Source organism: Felis catus, chromosome A1 (genome assembly GCF_018350175.1).
Source record: "Felis catus isolate Fca126 chromosome A1, F.catus_Fca126_mat1.0, whole genome shotgun sequence".
In the NCBI taxonomy this organism is placed as follows: domain Eukaryota; kingdom Metazoa; phylum Chordata; class Mammalia; order Carnivora; family Felidae; genus Felis; species Felis catus.
This window is the reverse complement of record NC_058368.1, coordinates 96,390,577-96,400,342: the sequence shown is the minus strand read 5'-3', so window position 1 is coordinate 96,400,342 and position 9,766 is coordinate 96,390,577. Positions and strand designations below refer to the sequence as shown.

General features: G+C 37.8%; 2 long non-coding RNA genes across 4 annotated transcripts in view; one reads left to right on the top strand and one right to left on the bottom strand.

The window, feature by feature from the left end:
* LOC109499886 overlaps nucleotides 1–4,492 on the bottom strand; it is a 38,328-nt gene extending 33,836 nt beyond the window's left edge. For both annotated transcript variants that reach the window (XR_002157446.3, XR_002742474.2), the window contains exons 1-2: nucleotides 4,272–4,492; nucleotides 2,996–3,168 (exon numbers count right to left, since the gene is read on the bottom strand). This is a non-coding gene — a long non-coding RNA (uncharacterized LOC109499886). The remainder of the gene's footprint in view (nucleotides 1–2,995; nucleotides 3,169–4,271) is intronic.
* Nucleotides 1–9,766, top strand: part of LOC111560532 — a 142,549-nt gene that overhangs the window by 58,788 nt on the left and 73,995 nt on the right. The gene's annotated exons all lie outside the window — the stretch shown is intronic.

The following is a 9,766-nucleotide window of genomic DNA, read 5'->3' as shown; positions in this document are numbered from 1 at the left end:
TCTTTGGAGAAATGTCTGTTCATGTCTTTCATCAACCTTTTAAAATTTATCAACAGGCTGGGGCGCCTGGGTGGCGCAGTCAGTTAAGCGTCCGACTTCAGCCAGGTCACGATCTCGCGGTCCGGGAGTTCGAGCCCCGCGTCAGGCTCTGGGCTGATGGCTCAGAGCCTGGAGCCTGTTTCCGATTCTGTGTCTCCCTCTCTCTCTGCCCCTCCCCCATTCATGCTCTGTCTCTCTCTGTCCCAAAAATAAATAAACGTTGAAAAAAATTTTTTTAAATTTATCAACAGGTAAATGGACACATAAATTATGATATATGCATACAATAAGCAAAATAAATAAACTACTAATGCACACTACAACATGAATGAATCTCAAAAATAATAAATACAGTATGACTGTATTGATATGAAATGTTAAAAGTGTAAATCTATAGTTAGAGTAAGGAGGGGATAGGAGGGGCTCAGGTTATATTTACAAGTGTATAAAATGAGTTTCTCAGAGATGATGGCTCATTATCTTGATTGTAGTGATAGTTTCAAAGTCATATTCAAGGTCCAAACTTATTAATTTCTATCCTTTTAAATATGTGCAGTTTATTACATTTCAGTTTTATCTAAATAAAACTGAATTAAACAATAAAATAATTTTCTTGACCTTCTCTAATTCAAGATTTAATCAGGAAGCTTTATTTTAACTTTCAAAGTTGACATAATCTAGGATTTTAGATACAGTTTGTTATTATTGAATAGTTAGTTGCCTTTGATTTTTAACGCTATTTCATTACCTAGGCTTAATATTTTAACTTCTTACAATGCTTATAATTAAATCTTTATTTCATAACTTCTCAATTTTTGAGAATATTATTATTCATTTGTTGCTTTCCTGGATTATAACTTGAGGAATTCATATGCACAGTGGTGTATTTTCTGAGACATTCCAGAATCATACATTTGTGTTCTTAGATGAGACATGCTTGTGTAAAACATTTGGGGAACTCGCTTCTGCTTTCAGAGGTCTATAAAATATCCCCAGTGTTTCCTGGTACAGAACCCTTCATTGTAGGTAACATTTTCTTCCTATACATTCTTGGAATAACTTTAGTGTCCAACTCTTGATTTTGGCTCAGGTCATGATCTCATGGTTGTGAGATGGAGACTCACATCAGACTCCCTGTTGGGCATGGATCCTGCTTAGGATTCTCTCTCTCCCTTCCTTCTGCCCCTCCCCCACTAAAGGACACACTAAAAAATATATTAATCATGCAATGTCTAGATATGGGGTTCCTTTCTGTTAATTGTGGTATTAAGTGGACGCTTTTGATTTTAAGACATTCCATAGTTTGAGTTCTCTTATTTTTCATTTCCTTTATTGTTGATGTCTACTCTACTTGTTATTTTCTTTTCTCCAGGAACTACAGTTCTCTATTAATTAAATGTCTATTTTTTGTCCTCGACTCTGTTACCTTTTCAACTAATACCTTCTTTTATTAATCCTCGTTTGATTTCCTACAGTATCAATTCTCCTTTTACTACTTTTAAAGCAAAATTATAATCTGTATCACAATAGGAAATACTTCCTTTTCTTATCCATTTTTTCATCTCTTCCTCCACTTTAATTAGCTCCTTTTTACCTCATATTTAAGTTTTTATTTAAATTCCAGTTAAAATACAGTGTATTAATAGTTTTAGATGTACAGTTTAGCGATTCAATACTTATATACAACACCCAGTGTATATCACAAGTGCACCTAATCCGTATCACCTATTTAATCCATCTCCCCATTTACCTCCATCTGGTAACCCTCACTTTATTCTTTATAGTTAAGAGTCTCTTTCTTAGTTTGCCTCCCTCTCTCTGTCTCTCTCTCTTTTTCCCTTTGCTTGTTTGTTTTGTTTCTCCAGTTCCCCATAGGAGTGAAGTAATATGGTATTTGTCTTTCTTTGACTGACTCATTTCACTTAGCATAATACTCTCCAGCTCCATCCATGTCATTGCAAATGGCAAGATTTCATTATTTTTATGGCTGAGTTATGTTCCATTGTGTATATATATATCACATCTTCTTTATCCGTTTATCAGTTCATGGACACTTCAGCTGTTTCCATAATTGGGCTATTGTAGATTATGCTGCAGTAAACATTAGGTGTATGTATCCCTTTGAATTAGTAATTTTGTATTCTTTGGGTAAATAACTAGTAGTGTAATTTCTGGATCATGGGGTAGTTCTATTTTTAACTCTTTGAGGAATCTCCATACTCTTTTCCAGAGTGGCTGTACCAGTTTAAATTCCCATCAGTAGTGCAAGAGGTTTCTCCTTTATTCTCAGCAATACCTGTTGTTTCTTGTATTGAGGATTTTTAGCCATTTTGACAGGTTTTGAGGTGATATCTCATTGTAGTTTTGATTTGTATTTCCCTGGTGATTAGTGATGTTGACCATCTTTTCATGTATCTTTTGGCCATCTGGATGTCTTCTTTGGAAAAGTATCTATCCGTGTCTTCTTCCCTTTTTAATTGGCTTATTAGTTTTTGGAGTGTCGAGTTTTAGAAGTTCTTTATATATTTTGGATACTAACCCTTTACAAGATACATCATTTATAAATATTTTCTCTGATTCAGTAGGTTGTCTTTTAGTTTTGCTTGTTGTTTCCTTTGTTGTGCAGAACCTACCTCTTCCTTATTGAGAAGGAAATAAAAACCCTCAGAAAGCCTTCAGGAACTGTGTCTCATAAACATAGATCTCAACTCACAGTTGTTTGCATTTAAATATATAACAGTTAATTAGACTCAGTGACATCCCAAGAATGGCAAAGTAGAAAGCCCCAGGCCATCCTTACTCCCACAAACACACTAATTGAACAACAATTTACAGATAAAATCCTTTTGAGAAATTCACAAACTAAATGAAAGGCTCTTGCCCTCTGGAAAAACAGAAAACCAGACTCACTGAAGCTGGTAAGGAGATATGGCACACTCTCTCACCATTCCCTTACCTGAGTTAATGCCATAGGATCAGAAAGAGACCTCGAAGCTCCTAGCTTCTCCCAGAGGAGGGACAGTGTTGCTTTGCATGTCTAGCTCCCCAACTTTCTAAGGGGGTTCCCCAGAGGATTTATCTCAGTTCTGCAAGTCTTGGAGCTCAGATGGGTCCGCTGCAATCTAGCATCTTGTGGGAGAACACAGACAATAGCTTGGGCTGGAAGATGCCATAACTTTCCCTCATGGCTCCCCATAGAGTGAGATAACAAAAAGGAAACTAAAGGCATATAAAGAACATTTCAACCTGAAACAGCAGAATATACATTTTTCTCAAGTGTACCTGATTCCTTCTCTGGGGAAAATCACATGTTACTTCACAGAACAAATCTCAATGAATTTAAGGTTAAAGTTATATTTTCTATCTTTTTGGACCACAGTGGGATAAAATAACAAATCAAGAGCAGAAGGAAATCTTGAAGATTCACAAAAATGTGGAAATGAAACAACATACTTTTGAGCAATTATTTGGTAAAAGAAAACAATTTATAGAAATTTCAGAATACCTCAAGACAAATGAAAATGAATAAAAGTACTATCACTTAAAGGATGCAGCATAATCAGTATACAGAAGGACATTCACAGTGATGAGCAAGTACACTAAAGGAGAAGAAAGGTTTCAAATAAAATATCTAACTTTACGCTTACTTGAATGAGCTGGAAAAAGAATAACAAGCCAAGGCCAAACTTAGTGGAAGGAAGAAAATAACAAAAGTAAAAGCAAAAATAAATGAAATAGAAAATAGGAAAACAATGGGAAAAAATCAATAAAACTGAGTTTTTTTTTTTTTAAAAAAAGATAAAATTAATCAACCCTTAGCCAAACTGAGAGCAAGAGAAGACTAAAATCAGAAATGAAGGAACATTACAAATGATAACACAGAAATGAGAAGGATTTTAAGAGACTATAGGCTAACTGGATAGTCCAGAACAAGTGGATAAGTACAAGTCCTAGAAGTACACAATGTTTCCAAAGTAAATCATAAGGAAAGGGAATACCTGAACAGATCCATAGTTGGTACGGTATAGAGATTGAATCACTATTCAAAAACTTTCCATCGAAGAAAAACCCAGGATCAGATGGCTTCACTGTTGAATTCTACCAAATACTTAAAAAAAAAAATCCTGTGAATCAAGTCAATCCTTCTCAGGTGCTTGCAATAAATTCAAACAAATCTAAGCAATTAAGAATTAAGTATGTATAAAATAATAGGGTCTAAACCAGCTGGTTACCAAGATCACTTGGGAGTCCTTTAAAAGGTAGAGATTACAGAGTCTCTTCCCCAGAGGGTAGGATTATCAGTTGGCAGGTGGAGGTCTTGCAATCAGAATCTTAAAAATCTGTTTCTGATAGAGTTTGGTTTTCACTTAGATGGCAGTCCCTTAGGAGAGGTGGTCTATTTCCAGGAGAATGGTGGGCAGGTTCCAGCTCCTTGTGATACTTCTGGTGTTCTTCCCCGCCCCCGCCTTTCTTCTTGTGATCTCACAACTGCTCCCCCTTTTAAAGCTGTATTGAGATACGTCTGGATTTACAGAGAGGGGTTGTCCTGAAAACAGCCCTCCAGAATAACTTAGGGGTTTAGGGGTGGCTTCTTGGTATACTTCGTAGTTCTCCTTGTTGTCTACTTACAAACCATGAACAAGAATTGCTCCTTCTGTAGAAAACTCCTGCTTTTTTTTTTTTTTTTTTTTTTGGTCATAGCTATCTTTCTTTCGCAGGGTCTAAAATCAAATGATCTACAATCTACTTCTCAAATAGTAACTGAATAAGAATGAACATGGTTTTGAGTTTTTCGTTTGTTTTCTTTGTCAATGTCTAGTAACCAATAGACAACAAAAGGAATGAAAAAAGTCCACCAAGGCTTTAAGGTCTAAAACTAGCTGTGTCTTTGAAGTGTAGCTGTTAAAGCCATCTTTTTTTCCCCTCTCTTTTAACTTTCCTTGAGAGTTAGAGACAGCTAGGCAAGCCTTCTAGCTACATTTTTATTCCTTGAATTAATGTATCAACACTTTCTCACCTTTTAAATCCTCTTTTTCACGCTCCCTTGTCTTTGATTTTACCCCAGTTCACATACATAGGGTCAGGCAAACCAGGCACTGTGGGCGCCTGGCTGAGCCAAGGAGGCTAGATGGTTTCTCTTAGCAGAAAATACAGAAATGGAAAATGTAATATCATGGTTCTTATATGGTGCCGTAACTTGGATGGCCTCAGATTAAATGGGCAATCACTTCTAAACTATCACAGTTCTTGTACAGTGGAGGCATCTGGCTCAATGCTTTTGGAGTATATTAACCCTGTGCAGGGTTTGTTGGAGGTGATTCCTAGATGCTAGCTTTTCTCTTTCCTACCTGTTCCGGTGATCACTGTCAAACCTCACGTTCTCTATGAATGTTCAGTTTTTGTGAAGGATATGTAAGAGGCTTGCTGAAGAAATACTAAAAACTACTCACACAGATATAGTATTTTACACCCACTTAACGTACAGTAAGCTGGTTGCTGATTTTTGCAACGTCTCAAAACATACTAATTTCTGTGTTTAAAAAAAGCAAGCAGGTTGATACACTTAGCCTCAAGGACCGTCTTTCTTTAACTTCCTTTGTTTAAGACCTTTTGAATTGTGAGGCTCCTTAGTTTGGGGAGGAATTAAAAGAGAGTGGTAGGAAGGTGCTGTAGAGAAAATGTCTACACAACAATGTGGCTACCAGTTTTGAAACTGAGGCATCTCCCAAAGGGATGTTTCCAGTGAGTAGGTAGAAAATGAAAGTATTTGCAAAGAAGCGAGTGCTTTATCAACACAAGAATTTGCTGTGTTTTACAATTAAAAACAAAAAGCATTTAGCCTGGAAACATTTTAAGTCTTTTTTTCTTTTAGTACCTCTCAAATAGTGTGGTTTATAATATACAATATATTCCTACAAGAAAAGTGACGTTCACACAATGCTTATATGAGCTCCTGTTTTAATTGTCTGGCACAGAATCCATGCATGTGCTCGGTAATTTTTTGTGGTGTGAAACATTTTAATTTTCTCTATGTTTATTTATTTTTGGGAGAGAGAGAGTGAGAGAAAGCAAGCAGGGGAGGGGCAGAGAGTGAGGGAGACACAGAATCCAAAGCAGGCTCCAGGCTTTGAGCTGTCAGCACAGAGCCTGATGTGGGACTTGAACTCACAAACCATGAGATCATGGCCTGAGTTGAAGTCGGACACTCAACTGACTGAGCCACCCAGGAGCCCCTGAGCTATGAAGCATTTTAGAAGTATCATCCTTCGAAAGCTGATGTGCTTGCTGGAGCCTCTCCCTTTTGTGCTTTCATATGCAACCTCTTAACACCAGCAGAGCAATTACAACTCCCTTTTGTTTTTTTTTTTTTTTCCCCTCTGTTTTGTTTTAAATTTTAGAGTGAGGAATCTTTTGTTGCTTCCAGCCATGTCACATTACCTTGTCATTGACTCACCAACACTGTGCAACATGGGTCACTGTGGCACTTTTATCTTTATTCTGCTTACACGTTGAGATAGAAGATGATTTTCTTGGGGTGCCTGGGTGGCTCAGTCGGTTAAGCGTCCGACTTCAGCTCAGGTCATGATCTCACAGTCCGTGAGTTCAAGCCCCACATCGGGCTCTGTGCTGACAGTTCAGAGCCTGGAGCCTGCTTCGGATTCTGGGTCTCCCTCTCTCTCTGACCCTCCCCCGTTCATGCTCTGTCTCTCTCTGTCTCAAAAATAAATGTAAAAAAAAAAAAAGATGATTTTCTTGGAGACAGACTGCATTATTCCAGGTCAGGCTCTCAAATGCCTTTGAAAGGCTACCCTTGTTGACGCTTGGGAGAAGTAACGGGACAACCATGAGGAACGTTCCCCGGGAGAACCTCTTGTTGCCTTGCATGCTTCGCTTGAAGGTAGAATGCAATTTATGACTTTGCTTTAAGAGTAGACGTCAGGAAGATAATCAGTTGTCTAACACCTTAGGATTGGAAGTAAGGTCAAATCATCAGATTGTGAGACTTTAGCAGATGAGGTAGTGATTGAGGAAGCATGACATCCGTCGGTAGAACTGGGCCACAGAACCATAAAGAAGATTGAATGGCTCACTTGTTCGGTACATTTTAATTTCATTCTTGGAGTGGATGCTTTTGCTGGCTCTCTTGGTTTTCAGTTTATTAAAGTGGGCATTGGCTTTTTAAATTCAACTTGGTTTCTCTACATTTATTACTGTCTTGTTTGACTAAGGTGGCACAATCTCATTACAATTTTTAACAGTCTCGTCGGTAAAAAGCACTTGAGGATATAAATTCACTTCGGCGGGATGTTGACTCATCAGTAAAAACTGTTTTTGGACATAAACACAGTTTGGCTGTAATTTGGCTGAAGTATGAATTTTGCTTTATTTTTAAAAATTGTTCTACCATGAAGTGCTAAAACTTTAAAACTCTCAATAGAACATTCAGTTCTATCCAACTAAGTTGACCATCTTAGTTACTTAGTTTCCATATATTGGCAGTTACTATGTGCCCAACATGTGGGAAAGTACACATTAAGCATAGGGGTAAAAAGGCATGGCTTACTTTGGAAAAGTCAAATACATTGTTTCTATACCTAAGCTTATATGTGCTTAATGATAAGAGGACTAAACACTGGAAATAGCATACCATATTTACCGGGACACCTGGGTGGCTCATTTGGCTAAGCGTTCAACCCTTGATTTTGGTGCAGGTCATGATCTCAAGGTTTGTGCAACTGTGCTCCATGTCAGGCTCTGGGCTGACAGTGCAGAACCTGCTTGGGATTCTCTCTCCCCGCCCCCTTCTCTGTCTCTTCCCCACTTTTGCACATGCTACTTCTCTTTCAAAATAAATAAACATTTTTTCAAATACCATATTTATTGATTCTAATATTTTTCAATTTTCTAACATTGGGTTGTGATGTTTATTCATTGTATACAGGTAACATATTGTCTTTCTCTCCTTCCCTGTTCTTATCCACTGACCACTGACAAGTTGTTCGAAGATGTATGGTTTCTTTGTTTCCTGACTAGTGGTGTCTTATAGTTCGCTACCTGAAAATGACAGTGCATTGAAGGAACCCTGAGCATAAGGTATAAAAATGACTGTGGTAAAGACACAGAAGGAGAGAAGCTAGTTCAGGAAAGGGTGGATGTAGGAACAAATGCCTTCGGTTTGGAATGAGCATGTTGTGATCAGAAGGTTAAAGACGGATTGCCAGCAGTAGAAGGAGACACCCTCAGAGTCATGGAGCTCAATTCATAGGCAAAGTGGGTCCTGATAATGGAGTGTAAACTTGGACTTAAAGGATTGGTTTTGGATACCTTTGATAAGTGAAGCCTCTTTACAGACTTTTGAACAGGGAAGTAGCAAAAGGAAGCAGGGTTTCCATATTTATGGGTCACTTGTAGATCAGGAGGAAGATGCTGGGAGAGGTAGCTATATATACAGGAAACAGAGAAAAGGACGCTTTTGGGTTCTTACACACATTTGAAAGAATGATGAAGAGCGAGTAAGACAGAAAAGCTGAAAGGTCTGTTTTAGACCAGATAGCTCATAAGCAGTCTGCATATGTGGATAAATCCTTTGTAAGGGACGCTGTAAATGTTGAAATAAATGGACGAGTACTTAAAAATATGATACACTGGCTGAATATCCAAATAGATTCAGCTGCTACATGTGAAGAAAAAGGGAATAAGAAAAGAGAAAGAGTGAACAGTTATTTTAATTCAGGTATGGGGATAAAGATAGAGGAAGAAAAACAAGAATATCAAATTGAATAAGCAGATTTTTAGCATATTTCATGGTAGTCAATGATAAATAGAGTAGTATCTACATATACTTTATGCATTCAAGACTTCTCTTTCATTTTTTTTTTATTCTTTTGGGCTGCATGATTTGTCTGCCAGTGTTTTTCAAATTGTCACAAATCTCCAAAAATGTTTCCAGTATATTTACTGGGGGGGGGGGGGGGGGATGGGGGGGAGGGGAACATGAATAAATGAACCTACGTAGTTCAAACCTGTGATGTTTAAGGGTCAGGTTTACTTTGTTAAGGCAGAAATAGGAAACTAACACAAGTTGGTTTTGGGGAAAGGCATGTCAGCATTTAGTAGTGGGAAGGCATAAGTTTTGACATTTGGAACATTGATTCTGCAAATATTTAGCTGAAGTGTCTTGGGGGAACTGCTTATATTCTTTTGGTGTCACTTTCTTTATTATTTCCTTGGCATCCAGAAAGACTTGTACTTGTTTCTATATGTTCTCTCTCTGACTGGCCTTTTTTTTTCTGACTCTTAAAGTGCTCTTGGTCTCTGGTATTCTCACTTTCTCCTTTCTGATTTCCCTTCTAATGATTTGACTCTTGTACAAATTGCATACATATATTTTTTTAAATGATTCCCTTAGAGGTCACTAGAAGGGTATATCAAGCTCAACTTGTTTCTAAGCAAACTGACCATGTTCTTTTATTTATTTATTTATTTATTTATTTATTTATTTATTTATTTATTTATTTAACGTTTACTTATTTTTGAGACAGAGAGAGAGAGAGAGCATGAACAGGGGAGGGGCAGAGAGAGAGGGAGACACAGAATCTGAAACAGGCTCCAGGCTCTGAGCTGTCACCACAGAGCCTGACGCAGGGCTCGAACTCACGGACCGTGAGATCATGACCTGAGCCGAAGTCGGACGCTTAACCGACCAAGACACCCAGGTGCCCCTGAC